We start from the raw sequence: 10,804 nt of genomic DNA on the forward strand, positions 1-10,804 counted from the left end.
ATTAATCTCAGATGTTAACTCAAAAAGAGGTAATTCTGTATCCTAAAAGACCATGCAAACTCTGGATCGAAACAAACACAATTACTATTCCACACGTTATTATTTATTGAACCAAAACAACTTCCTGTCATAGTAATTATTCTAATTCAATAACCTAGGAACTCTACTCACTACTAAACTAGACATGAAAAAGAAAAATAAGTGAAAATAAAACAAGTAAAAAATGGAGTAAAATGAGAGGTAGTGAATCTTACTTCAACTCAGAGTTGTTTGAACATCACATTCAAGACGTCAGTACTTTACGTAGCAGCATTGAAAGACACGCTTTGAGAGACTGGATGGGCGCTTCAATGTTTTTCAACAAGCTAGCTAACAGCTTAGCAACGCTGCACCTTCCCAAGATGGCGACAATGACGACACATAACCTACAACCTTGCGTAATGTGTAAGGGGGAGGTCCTAATGACGTATTTAGCGCCTACGCTAGTGTGGGGTGTGCCTTGACCAGGGAGGCAGTCTACACCTGAATGAGGAATTCAAAGAAAGGAGTGCGAATTGGAAAGTTACGGACACAAAGAGATTGAACTGAGATAAGGAAAGAAAAAGGGGGTAAAGAGTGGGGATCGGTTCTCGGCGGAGCCAGCTTATAAAAACCACAAACCAAACACAGCCAAAATCACTTACCAAATACATGCACATACATCAGAAATATCCAGCAGCTAAAACAAACTCCATCTTGGAGTAATTAAGCATTAAAATAAATCCTAATAGGTTCTGCCCAGGCACAAAATATATCACCTTATGGGTGAAAAAGAGAAATAAAAAGGGGAATCTTTTCTTTACTCTGACGTTGCCTCGGCGGGTGTCCTGGTCTCGGGTCCGCGAATCTGGTCTCAGACTCTGTCTCTGTTTCTGCTGAGGCAGCGCTGCAGCCCGCAGGTGAGGGGGCGGCGGCCCAGTCTGCAGCTGATGCTGCACAGGTAGATGATATGGAGTATGATAGTGATTCAGATACTGTTTTAATCGCAGATTCCCAAACATCCAGTGGCAATTTGTATACTTTAGAATAAATCAATGTTTTCCTTGATGAAACATTTGGAAAACATGTTAAAGTTACTGATTATTTTCCTGATGTGGAAAAATAAAGAGTGCACAAATGGTGCAGAAAATAGTTGGTTTTGAAATGCTTGATGAAAAGAAGCGATTCCGTTTAAAAAAAGCATATGACAAATGTCCGGAGGCAATCATTGGTAAAAAAAGGAAAAGGTTCAAAACGGTTAAAAATTCAGAAATAAGGTTATGATTATAGAACACTGGGTGGTCTTTTCTTTACTGTCTTTGTCTATCCTTCCTTTCCGTTTCACCTGTATGCGTAATATCAGAGTGGGATCTTTAAACATCAATGGTGGGAGGGATCCACATAAAGTTTGGAGATGATCATTCAAAAGAAGTTAGATGTTATGTTCTTACAGGAGACACATACAGATCATGAAAATGAGATAGAATGGGGTATCAGTTGGAAAGGGAATAATTTTTTGTCTCATGGGACCAGGTCATCTGCTGGTGTAGCGATTTTATTTTCACCAGAATTGGTTGCTAATATATAATATCACACACTGAGTTAGTCCCTGGCAGGGTCCTGGTGATTAGAGCAGAAATGGAAAGATTTTCGTTTTGTTTTATTAATGTTTATGCACAAAATCAAGGGGAGGGCAGGATTAGGACATTTGAGAAAATACACATTTTTTTGCGGCAGTTTAACCAAAATGAGTGTGTTGTGATGGGTGGGGATTGGAACTGCACTACTAATTTCACTACAGATAGAACAGAGGAAGAACCTCATTTTACATCATCTTTTAAGTTGGCTCAGTTGATATCAGAGCTGAATTTGGTTGATGCTTGGAAGAATCAGCACCCTCAAGATAAACAGTACACATGGGTAAAAGTAAAAGATGGAACAGTTAGTGGGGCTAGATTGGATAGATTTTATATTTCTGATATTCATAGAAATAGACTACCCAACTGCCAAATTTCTCCTGTTGGATTTTCTGACCATCATTTAGTTCATATGGATTTGTGTCTCTCATCCACTACTAGATGTAAATCGTATTGGCATTTCAATATAAACTGCTTCAAGACATGTTTTTTTGTCAAAGTTTTAGTAATTTTTGGCAGTTATGGAAAGTAAGAAAGTCAGATTTTACATCTTTAACTGGCTGGTGGGAGGTAGGAAAGGCTCAGATAAGAGCATTCTGTCAACAATACACTAGTCATTCTACAATTAAAATTAAGAAGGTGATTCAGAATTTAGAAAATGAAATAACACAATTGGAAAATGATTTGCTCACAGATGTTACAAATAATGAACAGCTTAAACAAAAGAAAGATCAGTTAAGTCGATTTTTGCATGAGAGGGCTAAAGGGGCTTTGGTTCGGTCGAGGTTTGTCAATAATAAAGATATGGATGCTCCTACATCTTTCTTTTTCAACCTAGAGAAGAATATTAGTCAAACAAAACAGTTGATTGACCTTCGGCTTCCAGATAGAACTGGGAGTGCTCCTCGTCAGGCATCTTGCCATCATCCTGCCGAAAAGCTGTTTTCTCTTTGCTTCCAAAAAAAGGAGACCTGACTTTGTTAAAAAACTGGTGACCTGTTTCCCTCCTTTGCATAGATTATAAATTATTTTCTAAAGTACTTTCGAATAGACTGAAGAACATTCTTGAATCCATTATACATAAAGATCAATCATACTGTGTACCTGACAGATATATTATGGATAATCTTTTTCTTTTAAGAGACTTGATAAATATCTCAAAACTATATGAAATTGATCTTGGCATTATCTCCTTGGATCAGGAAAAAGCTTTTGACAGGGTTGATTATTGTTTGCTGTTTTGTACATTAAGGGCTTTTGGTTTTGGTGATGGCTTTATTTCTTTAGTGGGTTTATTGTATTAAGAAGTAGTTTGTGTTGTTAAAATTGGAGGAGGATTAAGTTGTCCTCTTAAGGTTCAGAGGGGTATTAGACAAGGATGTCGTCTTTCCGGACAATTGTATTCTATTGCAATTGAACCCCTTTTACATAAACTGCTCTGTTTTAACTGGTGTTATTCTTCCAGTTATCCCTAATCATTCAGGTTTAGTGGTCTCTGCTTATGCTGATGACATAAACATTTTTATTAGAAACTCCATTGATAATACAAAACAATATAATTTTAATTTTATTAATTTGGGCATTAGTATGCAACTTTTAACGGATTTGTATGAAACTACCGATTTGCTGTTTGAATGATTCCATGAATAATTTTCTGTCCACTTGGGAGCATATACAGAACAATCAAATGTTATTCCCAGATAATCAGTTGAACCTTTACAGTGGGATAAAAAAGATGAGACTGTGACATTATGGAAAGGTAATATACCCGGTCATGATAAAGCAAAACACTAAAATTACAATTTGCAAATGCACTCAGTGACAAAGACCTTATTTTGTTGCAGTTGTCCTGGAGACTGATACGATTGAAATTTAAAGTACTTCTTGATTCTGAGTTCATACAAGTTGCTAAATGTTAGAAAGTTCACATATTATTATGACCTGAGGATTTTTTTAAAAAAATTTGATGAAAAAGTGGATTTTTAAGGCTTTTTTAGCTCAAGGCTCATAAAAAAATGTTGCGTGACCGATGACGTAATATGTGGGTAGGCGTTGATCTGTTGACATGGTAACAAGATACTTCCTGGTTGCAAACTTGCTTTCTCAAAGACAAATAGACGGATTAAACATGGCTTAAAAGTGTGTGGCTTATGGTTGGTAAAATACCAACAAGGATAATGTCTCTTTACACACATTTCCGAACCCAAAAAGTCCCGGTGTGCGAAATTCAGTTCCCCTGTGAAAATCTGTTCCCCTCTGTGTTTGGAGCGCTGCAGCCAGAGAGGCGGGGTTTCACGGAGCTTCTGATCGGTTTCTTGGTAAAACAACTCATATAATCATGTCAAGATTGTAACATTCAGTTTAATCAGCAGCTGTTGTTTACAAAATTGTAAAATAAAAATAAATAAACGCAGCTGAAATGTCCATTCTCTCCTCTCCTCCACACTCATCGCGCAGTGAAGCGGAGAAATCTCGCCGTCATCACAGCAGCTTGCTGAGAAGCGACATGCTCTCTACACTACCTCTCTGCACGGCGCTGCTGTGCTGAGAGGTAGTGAGCGGCATGGGGGTTCCGAACCGAAAGGGCTATGGGTCTATCCCCACAGCCCTTTCGGTTCAGAACCCCCACCCCTGGAGAATATCAGCGCCACGGCGCAACAGATAAATGCGCGTCCGCTCTCAGAGCGCTCACGTCTAGATTATTTAGTAAAATTCCGGGAACACATAATGCTGAAATGAATGTTATGGTTTGTGCTAAATGTACATCTTTTATATGTGCTGTTTTGGCGGATTTCAGCCGTCATAAACGATGCCAGACAATCGAGTTTCAACGAGTTGTTTCTGTGTTTACATCCGAATGGTCAGCCATGACCGCGATTATGAGCACCAATTCCAATTATACATTAGCAAACCATTCCGTTTATTCTCCTAAAATGTTTTTCTCAGACTTACCCGAGTCGTAACAGACGCTTGCGTTGTCTTTCGTGTTAAAATCATCACTTTGTGAATCGCCATCTGAACTTCTCGTGGTGTTCTCCATTGAACTCTCTGTAGCGTAGCCTGGGCAACGCCCACAAACTACGTCATCGACCCAAAGTGTGGATTTTCAGCCTAGCGGTCGCCGAGGGGCTATTTTAAGTCCTTAAAAAAAACTTTTAACGGCGCAATCACGATCTTAAAGCTAAATTTTTTGAAAATATTGTCTCTAATGCATGTATTTCCGAGTTGGTCGATCTCAGAATCAAGAAGTACTTTAAGTGTTTTGCCATTACAACCATTAATACATTTCTATGCTTGGGAATAAATCCCAACTTGGAAGTATGGAGGCAGCATTATCATGTTGTTTGGGTATTTTGCTGTAGATGCAACATTATGTGAGAAACATTAGAGAGAAACATTATGTGGATAATGTTGAAGTAACATCTCAAAACAGGAAGTTTATGTTTGGGTGAAAACAGGTCTTCCAATGGACAGTGACGGCAAGCATACTACCAGATTTGTCACGGAGTGGCTTGAGGACAACAAAATCAATTCTTTAGAGTGCCCATCACAAAACCCTGATCTGAATCCCAATGAAATATTTGCGGGCAATTCTCAAAAGGCGTGTGAGCAAGGACGCCAACAGTCTGGACTCAGTTACACTGGTCCCGTCGGGAGGAATAGACCAAAACTCCAGAAAAGTATTATAAGAATCTTAGAGAAGAACACTTAAAATGTCTGAATAAAACTGCACACACACACACACACACACACACACACACACACACACGCACACACACACACGCACACACACACACACACACAAAGTAATGTTCTCAAATTCCAATGCAAACTTTGAGGAACGTAAACAAATACTCCTATCGTTCTGGCATTTAGTAAACAGAAATAATTTTGCTAGGCCTAACTTAGTCTGAATTATTGTCAGAAAGTCAGCGTAAAAAAATGTGATGTGCATTTTACACAGTGTAAGTAAATTATTGATTTCAACTGTACAACTCATCTAAATATTTTGCCAGCTCAGCAAGAAGTAATATCCCCTATCTTGAGTTTTTCTCCTACTATCTGACACATATTTAGGAACATCACAGCGGTATGTTGTAGAAAACAAGCTCGACTCCACATGCTGCCTTGTTTGTCTGTTCCAATGTCTCTCTCTTTGTCACTCACAGCAGGTGACTGGAGAATAACACAAAAAGAAGATTAGTACTCACTGCATGTTGTCTTTATGAATTTCATATGAAAATTATCCAAAGATTATTTAGCAGACATCGATTCTTCCTTGCATGGTATTAATGAAAGCGTGAATTAAACGGACAACGATTAATAGGACATTTAAACAAGAGGCCCATCGAATGTTTGACTAGTCACTAAATATTTATGCTAAAGCTAACTTTGGGTCAGGACTTAAAAAAGAAAAGTATCTTTTAAATCATTATCTCATCTGCTCTGCTCTCATCAAAATCATAGTTATTATCAAGCACCATACAGTATTTGAACCACAGCAAGAATGCTCTGAGTTGAAGATATTTTGGAGCATGTACAATGTGTGGCTGTGATGATAGGAAAAGAGGATCCAAATCCGATTTTTTTCACAACTTCTGCTGCATTGTGATTGAAGTGAAAAAAGGACGCATTTTTTTCTTCTTGGGTGAAATGTAATTGATGAATATCAGCCTCCAGTATAGACTGTCAAAGAAGATATAGTGATAGGGTTTGGAGGAATGAAGGTAAGTAAAATAATTTTTCAGGCAAAGAAATACTACTTCCACCTGCTCAATGACAGGCTTATAAAACATTTACCTTATCAGTGTTCTGCAAAATAAATATCTTGGAGTTTTGATATATTAAATGCAGTTTTTAAGATTACCTTGGAAACCAAGATTACATTAAAGATGCCAGCTTAGTAGATGCATGTTTTTTTACTTGTAAATCGCATTTTATGACATGCAGCAAAATTAAACAACCTCAAGATGGTTTTTCAGAGCTCACACGACATTTCCTACAAATTCGACTTTGGGTGGAAAGGGATGTCTTCATTATAAAAAAAATGACAGAAGAAGAAGTCAATATTTTAATTCAAAGAAAGTTGGTGGGAGACCGTGTCTTGGCAGGTTTACAATTGTGACAAACGCTTTCCATTTTTTTGGATTATATATTTAGCTACCCAGCCTACATTAAACATTTTAAGCAAAACAACTGTGTTTTGTTACCTCCTCCCGGTTTTCTCAGACAGAACACATTAAAATATTTGGCTAAACTAATAAATAAAAGATTTTCTACCCTGCCCTGAACGAAATTATGAAATGTCTTTAAAATGCATGTAAACATAGTTGTTTTGCTTAAATATTTAATGTAGGCTGGGCTGTTATAATATTCTATGAGGGCACCCTGCATGTCAAATAGTGACAAGAAGAGGACACCCTGTGCATCAACTTGTGACTCTGAAGGAACCTGACCAAGCATCAATATATGATGAATAGGGAGTGAGAATGTGTTGACTGCACAGGTGAATTTGGAACGCAATTAAGCCTGGTACAGGTGGACTAGATAAGACTCATTAGTTGAAGCAGAAGACAGGAGAGATGTGGTGGCCCCAAAGCACAAACATGGCATGAGAAAAAGTCATTACACGACTATAACAAAATACAGAACATGTTTACAATCGCTAGGCGTTTTGTTTTAGTTTTGTTTTTCAGCCTTTTCTTGTTGTTTATTATGTTCTCAAGCTCTTGCCATAATCTATTATTAATTTCTTAGTTCAGTTTTGTGTTGCATGCTATGTACATTTTTTTATCTTATTCTTTTTAGATCTCTGGTTATCTTATGCTCTTGGTTAATAGCAATGGCAGCTCCAGAGATTTTTTTCTGCAGGTGCTAAAGGGGGGGGGGGGGGGGGACTAATAATTTTGGTTCCTACATTTCTCAACACACAGACACAAGCACAAACAGAGGTTCACCCAGAACTATGACATCTACAACAGTCACAAATAAAGTGGATAGTGAATATGTGGCATTCTGCTATTCAATTAAGGCATATACAAAAATACCATATGCCTCAATAGTGTACTATGTAAACTGTTATAATAAATTCACTGTATTATGTTTCCCCAGATGTATCTGTATATGTGGAAAATGTTGATCAAGTCAGCTTTTCGGTCAAACTTTGCTGTAGCACTCCCTAACGCCCCATGGTGCTGCCACTGGTTGATAGATTATTTGTGTCTCAGCTTTATAAGTCTACGTTCCTCAGCGTCCTATACGACCTTCTGCCTCAGCTGCTCCTCGTTGTCCTCTAATCGTCACACTGGATTATAATGTCATTCTCCTCACTTCTTTCAGTATTTCAGTTCACTGTTGACCATTGTTTTCTGTTTAAAAAAACAGAAAACTCCATTAGAGTGCTCGTTACTTTCCTGTTTCTATTCGTTTCCGTTCTCATTGATTTGCCTGTGCTCCAAGTTTTCTTTGTGCACTGAGTCCTTTGCTTGTTGTGCTCCCCTGTGAGCTTATATTTTTTTCTTATTTAATAAATCTCCATGTTTATTCCTGTTTGCATGGGGTTTAACTCCTAAACCGCCAAATATGACCGCATATCTCCATCAAAAACATACAAGAAAATTGTAATTTCTTTAAGGTAAAATTAGTGATATTTGTGTGTAGTTACTTCTGCCTGACACCCAAGACCTTTGTCTCTATGTGTTAAAAGATTAGATTATTTTTTAATTCATACCTTATAATAAAGACAACCCTCTTGACCCAAAATGGAATCTGTGTGAAATGTTCAGTGAGCAATGCAAACAACATCTTGATAAGTTATTTAATTTCCAGCATGCCTGGAAGTATGATTTATTAGTAAATATTCATGCATCTACTAAGTGGTGGTAAATCCACGCTGTGGGAAAGCTTTTCTTAGCAGGGACAGGGGAGCCGGTCCGAGCTGGTGGGGAAATGCCTGGAGCTAAATACCAGGCATACCTGGAGGAAAACCTGTTCAAAAAACTTGAGACTGTGGCGAAGGTTCATCTTCCAGAAGGACAGCAACCCTATAAATATTCAGAGTGAAAATGGAATATGTAAAATCAAAGTATATGTATGTGTTATGCCCAATTTAACTTAAAACTGAGTATCCTTTTTCTTCTATGTCACAGTGATGCACTAAGTTATGGTAATGCATCACATAATATCCCATTAAAATAAATTGAAGTGTGGTTATAACATAGAAAAGTGTGAAGAAGTTCAAAGTGTATGAGTACTTTTGCATTGTGCACACAAACCATAATCAGACTTGTGCTAATATTCATCCTTTTTCTTGTCTTCATGTATTTAACATTAATATCAAAATGTTGTGTCTTGCAATGTCCAGTGACCCTTTGTCCCATAGAACTAATTAAACATCCACTACCTTGTGTTATTGTGTACATTTGCCATCTTACTGTTGTTTAATTTTATGGAGAGCATGACAATGTTATCTGAGGCTAAGTTTTGTCCTGGATGTAAGAGCTTGCCATTGTTTTGTTGTGAAATCTCTAAACGAATAGCAAAAATCTCCAGCAGGTATGACTGCCTTTCCTGTTTCAAGTCTTCTGTGTATTAGTAGCAAGCTCAGTAATGATGTTGCTGGGGAAAGATCAGGCCATAAAACGATTTTTGCTGACAGCAATGGTAAAACCATTTTTTTCCTTATTTCTAGTAATCTTGGGGAAAAACCATTTGTTATAGCACCCTATGAATTTTGCATAAGGTTTGCATTAATCACAGACCTCTTTGGCTGTAGGTCCTCTCAGTTTAAAGATGGTTTATTGTGCAGCTGAAGTGCAGACTGTTTCGGGGGAATGCATTTTCTAGCTTTGCTAATGTGACCTGGTTTGCATATTTAAGGGAACCACTACTTTCAAATGTACATTTGTGTTGGGATTACAATGCAAGGGATTGAAGTGCTGCATAGTTCAACTATTTGAGGTGGCTAAATAAATCTGTGATCATTTTAAGCCCAGGAAGGCCACAGATGTGATTAATATCTAAAGCAAAGGAACAACAATGTGTTTGTTGGTGCATATCCTTACACTGATGTTATTAAAATCAATGTATTCACATTTTTTCTTGCTGGAATGCATGTGTAAATCTCTTAGCGAATACGTCTGTGTACATCTCCCTGCGTCACAAAGGTTGTGTGGAGCAGATTAACAGCGTTATGCTTTATCCTTTTGTGAACCACTTGAGGGTGCTATGCCATAAGCTGGTTGAATATGCTTATTATTATTATTAATTATAATTTGGTATTATAATTTAAATAATAAATCATTCAACTCAAAATTTCGCTATAACAAATATAGTTCAAATGGTGGTGATGTTAGCTATAAGCTTATAAGTATTTATACCACTAATGCATTAGTTAACTTTCTGTTATGAACTCATTTATGCTGGAATAAATGATCAGGTCGGACTGTTAACCGACCAGGTTTATCCAGCAGGCTGTGAGAACCCCAATGTAACTGCAATTAGAGTTTAAATCCTTATTCCTTATCACCATCCAATGATATTGTCTCTGTATTAATGTCAGATGTTAACTCCAAAGGAGGTTAGCTCTGATTTCTGAATACCCAGGCAACTGTGAATTGGACTGAACACAAAACAATGTCTATTCCGCAGTGGTTGGTTTTATTGAACCAAAAGCAATTCCCTGTTACAGTAATTCTCTGATTCAAACAACTTTGGAATTCTTACTCATTACTAAACTAAAACATGCAAAATATATATGTGGAAATAAAAAAACAAAACAAAAATAAACAATGGATTAAAATGAGCGGTTAGCAGATCTTAACTTAACTCAAAGTTGTTTAACACCGCCCTCGAAACATCGGCATTTCACGTATCAGCATTGACAGACAGAACAGCTTCGGGAATCTCACTGGACGCTTTGATGTCTTACACAAAGCTAGTTCAGCTAAGCTACCTACAGTCCAGATACACGTGACCGTCCCAAGATGGCTGCTACGATGACGTATGAGGGGAGGTCCTAATAACGTAACCACGCTTACGCTGATGGGACAATGCCTCGTTTCGAGAGGGGGGGGCTAACTAGGAGTTTAAAGCAAAGCCCGCGACTTGAGCTCGGACAAAGAAATTAAACTGATAAGGAGCGAAAAGAG

This window comes from Fundulus heteroclitus, unplaced genomic scaffold, assembly GCF_011125445.2.
Source record: "Fundulus heteroclitus isolate FHET01 unplaced genomic scaffold, MU-UCD_Fhet_4.1 scaffold_112, whole genome shotgun sequence".
Classification (NCBI taxonomy): Eukaryota; Metazoa; Chordata; class Actinopteri; order Cyprinodontiformes; family Fundulidae; genus Fundulus; species Fundulus heteroclitus.